General features: G+C 42.2%; 1 protein-coding gene across 15 annotated transcripts in view; it reads left to right on the top strand.

Annotated features, from left to right (window-relative positions):
- Nucleotides 1-214: 214 nt before the first annotated feature.
- Pum1 (pumilio RNA binding family member 1) overlaps nucleotides 215-5,607 on the top strand; it is a 136,148-nt gene continuing 130,755 nt past the window's right edge. For all 15 annotated transcript variants that reach the window (XM_023702990.1, XM_023702989.1, XM_023702987.1 and 12 more), the window contains exon 1: nucleotides 215-314. The gene's annotated coding sequence lies outside the window, so the exon portion shown is untranslated. The remainder of the gene's footprint in view (nucleotides 315-5,607) is intronic.

Genomic DNA, 5,607 nt, shown 5'->3' with positions numbered 1-5,607 from the left:
CCCCCGCCGGCGCGCGCTCGCCCGTCGGGCGGGCACTCTCGCGCGCAAGGGTAGCGTTGACGGCGAGTTTCCCAAGTTCACACAGGCCCCGGGTTGGCATGGCAACCGGGCAACCTGTTCTAGAGCTGCCTGCGTTCTCCTTACATGCGGCTGCCACCGCCGGAGTCGGGGCCAGAGCCGATCCCATGATGCACCGCGCCAGCCCAGTCCCCAGTGGGCCGCCATGTTGTCGGAGTGAAAGGTAAGGGGGAGCGAGAGCGCCGGAGAGAGAAGATTGGGGGGCTGAAATCCATCTTCATCCTACCGCTCCGCCCGTGAGTATCCGCACCCCGCTGCCCCCAAACGCTGCCCCGGACCCCAAGCGAGCAGATTATCCCTTCGTATTGGTGTTTGAGAGCGGATGGGGGCTCAGAAGGGCTTTGGAAAAGCCGCCGGGCCCTGGCTGAGGCGTCTCACTGGCTGCTCTTCGTACATGTTTTGGAGTCAGCAGCAAGGCCCCTATTGTTATCAAAGGAGGGGGGGTGGGGAGCGGGGTCGAAGCGAGGAAAATGCCTGGGGTTTAGGCCCGGGCCCAGAGCCTAGAGGTGTCTCCCGTATTTGTGATCGGCCCTGTTGGGAGTCCCCGGAGATTGGTGATGCCATTCGGATTCTTTTTTTGATGGGTTTGCGAAGCCCAGAGTGTTGTGTGTGGCCGTAAGTGTAATTCTGTGCAATCTCGGATTTCTTCGACTTCTTGAGCTTCCCTGGCGGCGCCGATAGAGGAGGAACAATAAATCGCTTTAGAAGCAGCCGGGGCCCTAGTGCACGGGCGAGACCCACCGTGGGGGAACTTTGCAATCCTTAAATGTGGAGAAGTGGGGATCAGGAAGTTTTAGATCGCTCTTTAGGCTTCTGGGTTCTTGTGGCCTATTGTTTCCGTGAGAGCTCGTGTTTGGGGTAGGTTCTTCTTCCTCTCTGAGCCTCCCAGCGTTGGGGTGTGTGTGTGTGTGTGTGTGTGTGTGTGTGTGTCTCTCAAGTCTAGCAGGGGTTACCACCTCGCCGGTAGGAAGAAACATCTGTATACAGAATAATAGTTTTCTTCCTCGCAGACATGCTTGGTAAACATAGGTCATTTGTTTTGTCACTATCACTTCCACGTCGTGAGGAATACACTCCTGTAACTTTTTTCCACTGTAGTTACCCCCTTCCCTCTCGCCCCGAAACCAAATCAAAGAAACCCACATACAATTAGCAAGAGGAGACGATCCTCCCCATAACTTTGGAGGATCGTTCCCCTTCATTGTTCCATTAAGAAAACACCGTCCTTAGCGCTTGATCATTTTGTTCACTTCCGATTATTACTGCGATTGGTAAGAATAAGATTTTATGAGGCCTTTTGTTGAGGTTCTGTTAAAGTCAGTTATTTCTGAGACAAAAGGGTTGTAGCTCTAGCTGTTTTGTGGAACGCTGGAGAAAGCTCACCAAGACAAGCCTTTCTGAAGATACGTTATGTGGGTTCCGATGCAGTTTTAGTAAACAAAGTGAAACATTTCATCCTCTGCAAATTTTAACTTTGTGAAATACTCGGTGTTCTTGATTCTTTTATCTGGAAATACTGGATTGTGAACTTTTGAGTATGCGTTTTGCCTTAGCCATATTTGAATTCATTTTAAGGCCATAGCTTTTTGAACTTGGAGTTTGTTTAGCTTGGGTTTGAGATGAATTGCTTTAAAATAAATTTATGACCACAGTGTTTTGTTCAGTGTGATAAAAATAAACACTTTTAAAGCCACTAAGCATTTTAGTAAAAGGATAGTTTAATCCGTGTTCCTTTGTTTGAAGTTCAAACTCTTATTAGATATTAGAAAAAGAAAACAAAAGAAAATAAAACAAAACCACACCTTGACATAAATAGTTTGGAAACAGTGGTAGAATGGCTAGGATTGGCAGCTCAAATGCCTAAAATATATATATTTTTTAACTCCATGTGGCTTATGCTTAAAAATACTTTGATTAATTAAATTTTTTTTTTTTTTTTCCTTTTTTGAGGCACAGTCTCACTATGCAGTTCAGGCTAGTTTTGAACTCACTTTGTAGCCCAGGCTGGGCTTGAACTCACAGTGGTTCTCCAGCCTTCCGAGTGCTGGGATTGCAGGGGAGCATCACCATGCCCAGCCTTTAAAAATATTTTATAGTGCATGTTAAATTGGAATAGTGATGTTCATTTGGGGAATTAGTACATGAACTGTAAACCACATTAACTTCTCTAAATTTCTTACTTGTATAGGTCATTTATATAAAAATACTTTTCAGCTGGGCATGATGGTGCATGCCTATTGATCCCAGAATCCTGGAGGCTGAGGCCAGTGGATCACTGAGTTTGAGGCCAGTCTGGGCCATACAGCTAGAACCTGTTTTTTTTTTTTAAGGAATTAATTAATTTTGGTGGAACTGGGAATTAAACTCAGGCCCTTGCGCTTGCCAGGCAAGCGCCTATTCTACTGAGCCATCTCCCGGGCTCCAAGAAATTTTTTAAAAAGAATAAAAATACATTTCAGGACTGGGGAGATAGCTCAGCAGTCTAATCACCTGCCTAGCAAGCACAAAGACCTGGGTTCGATGCCGGGTCTGCATGCCATTCTGGTCCTGGAACCTTGGGCAGGCTGTGCTGGCCACCAGAACCGGGCGTGGTGGTGTGCACCTGTAATTCCAACTGTGGGGAGGCTGAGACAGGAGGATCACTATGAGTCCAAGCTGCATATCGAGACCCTGTATCCAATAAATAAATAAAAATTAAAACATTTCAAATTTTACACATAACTTTTGGTGAGCTTTGAGAGTTCCTAGAAGATAAGCCATTTAAATTCCCCCCCCCATAGTCTTAATTTTTATGCTAAAATTGCCCAAGACATGCTGATTGCTTAGGTATTCACTTTTCAAAATGTCCCATCTGCCAGGTTTTCTTTTGTTTGGGAAATGACTTTACCTTCTTAGGTAAAGCAGGAAGTCTTCGGGTTCTACAAATAGCTCAATGAAGCCAGTTTGGTTTAAACATTTTAAATGAGCCCCTCTCCCTATCCTTTTTTAGAATGTGCTGTGCTTGTGTGGTTTTCTTTTTTAGCCAGGGTCTCACCATGTAGTGCAGGATGGCCAACTCCTCAGCCTCCAGAGTTCTAGGTTTATAGGATTGCACCACCACACCTGGCCAAGTTTCTTTTTCACATAGAAATTAGTTTTATTTTATTTATACATTCTTTTTTTTTTTTTTTTTGTGCCACATCTTGCTATATAGTTTTGACTGATCTTGAACTCACTATATAATGTAGTACAGGCTAGCTAGCATGGAACTGTAGTGTCCTCTTGCTTCAGCTGAGTATTGGAATTATAGGTGTGTGCTGCAACACCTAGTTGGAAATCCATTTTATTTTAATGAATGAATGCATGAATGAATGATTATTATTATTATTATTTTTTTTTTTTGAGGCAGGCTCTCACTAAGTAGGCTGGCCTCAAACTCATGGAGATCCTTCTGAGAGCTGAGACTACAGGCAACCACGCCCAGTGGAAATTCGTTTTAGATAACTATTTTGACAGGCCTTTTATATCAGAAAAGGCAGTATTTATTATTATTAGGAATTTTAAGAGATTGGCTGTTATTAGGGGTGCTAATGAGATTTGTAGAATCTTCAACATGGTGGCTTTAAATTTATCAACAACAACAACAACAAAAAACCATTAGTTTATTTTGATTAGAAAGGTGCGGCTAGTCATGGTGGCACATGCCTGTAATCCCAGCAGTGGTATCACTGAAGCAGGAAGATTGGTGAGTTTGAGGCCAGCCTAGACTACAGATAGTGAGACCCTGTCTGCAAAAAAAAATACTTTGATTAAAAGCAAACAGACATAGGTGATTTCTTCCATTTCTTAGGTGAGGAAATGGGTTTGGAAGGCTTGTTTACTGATAGTTTGAGTTTTGGGAATATTCTAGAAAAAAGATTATTTGATTGAGAGTCTTTTGTAGAAGAAAGTGGTACTGCCCAGTATTGGAAATAGTGTAACGAGCACTTTTGAAAATCAAGTGAAAATCAAGTGGTTTGTTTTCTTGCAAAGACTATAGTGAAGCCATTGTACTTTCCTGGTTTTGTTATTTGTACATGGATGGAATTTTATTCATGAAAACAGAACCTGAAGTTTAGAATGCTGAACTATTCCAGTCCTGTTATAAGGTTCTACTGGAGTGGAATCGTTAACCTATACTAGACATTTCTGTGGAATCGTTAACCTATACTAGACGTATTCTCTGTGTCTTTGTGGTTTAGAAACATGAATTTTGTGAGAAGTGAATGCTACTTTACCACCAATAAGCTTAATTATTCAGTAAGGGAGATTATCAATTTCTCATTGATATATAAGCTTAAAAAATAGTGGATTCAGGTTGATAACCTTTAAATCAGGCCCCAGTCCTTGAGATGGCTAGGTTATAATTCTGATTTTTTTTGTCCCAGTTGTGATGATTGTGTCTGAATTCTGATTGATTTTCTTTGTATGTACAAGTGTGATTTTCTGATTTTAAGAAACTTTAGTAGTAATGTTTCATGGTAACATTTCAAGGATTCTTTGTTTTCCCCCAAAAGTGAGGATACCAGGGAGTGATACAGTTGCAAGGAGGTGATAGGAGGAACTGGGCTTAACTGCAGAATAGATTGAGGTCCATTCTTTTTTTTTGGGGGGGGGGGGAACTGGGGATTGAACTCAGACCCTTGCGCTTGCCAGGAAAGCCCTTACTCCACTGAGCCATTTTCCTGGCCCCTGAGGTCCATTCTTGCTACTCACTAGCTAACTGACTTTCAACACAGTGTATACCTTCTGTCCCTTAAGGTTTTCATTATAAAATAGGAACACTGATTCTTAACCTTTTACTGTTTCTGTGATGAGATAATGTCTGCCGTATATTTGGTACACTGTGGTGAGGCCTTTGGATTTTACAGTGATGTTTTGTACACTAGTAAAGTAAGTTTGGTTTGTCTCATCGTGTTTTTAGGCGTTGAAGCACTAACAGAATAATTATACGATTATATTATAATTGTAAGCTATTGGTAAAAGTCTTGAATTCCCCCTTCCTCTTCAGTAGCGGCTGAGGAGAGTGTTTAGACTAAGAACATTCTGTTACTGTTCTTGATCAGAATGTCTTGTTTCTCTAAGAGTTATTCAATGAATACATTGGACATGTTTTTGTTTTGAGACAGGATCCTGATACGTAGTTCAGACTAGCCCCTTGAACTCACTGTAGCTTAGGTGGGCCTGCACCTTAGCCTCCTGCCTCATCTTCCTACTGCTGGGATTACAGGTGTGCATGTCATATGCCTGCTATATTAACAATGCAAAGGATTCTTTCAAGTTAGACTGTCTGAGCTATTTGTAGATATATATTTTTTCTTTCTTTTTTTTTTTTTTTTGGAACTGGGGATTGAACTCAGGCCCTTGTGCTTGCCAGGCAAGTGCTTGTTCTACTGAGACATCTCCCCGGCCCCATCGTAGTTATATTTGGGGTTTAGTTTTTCTATTGGCATGTGTCTGCTCCAGCAGTAAAGTTGTGATGATTTCTTTATTATCTTTTTTTTTTTTTTT

Source organism: Octodon degus, unplaced genomic scaffold, assembly GCF_000260255.1.
Source record: "Octodon degus isolate 3935 unplaced genomic scaffold, OctDeg1.0 scaffold00163, whole genome shotgun sequence".
NCBI classification, from domain to species: domain Eukaryota; kingdom Metazoa; phylum Chordata; class Mammalia; order Rodentia; family Octodontidae; genus Octodon; species Octodon degus.
Note: the sequence above shows the minus strand (reverse complement) of the source record. Positions and strands in the feature narration are given on the sequence as shown.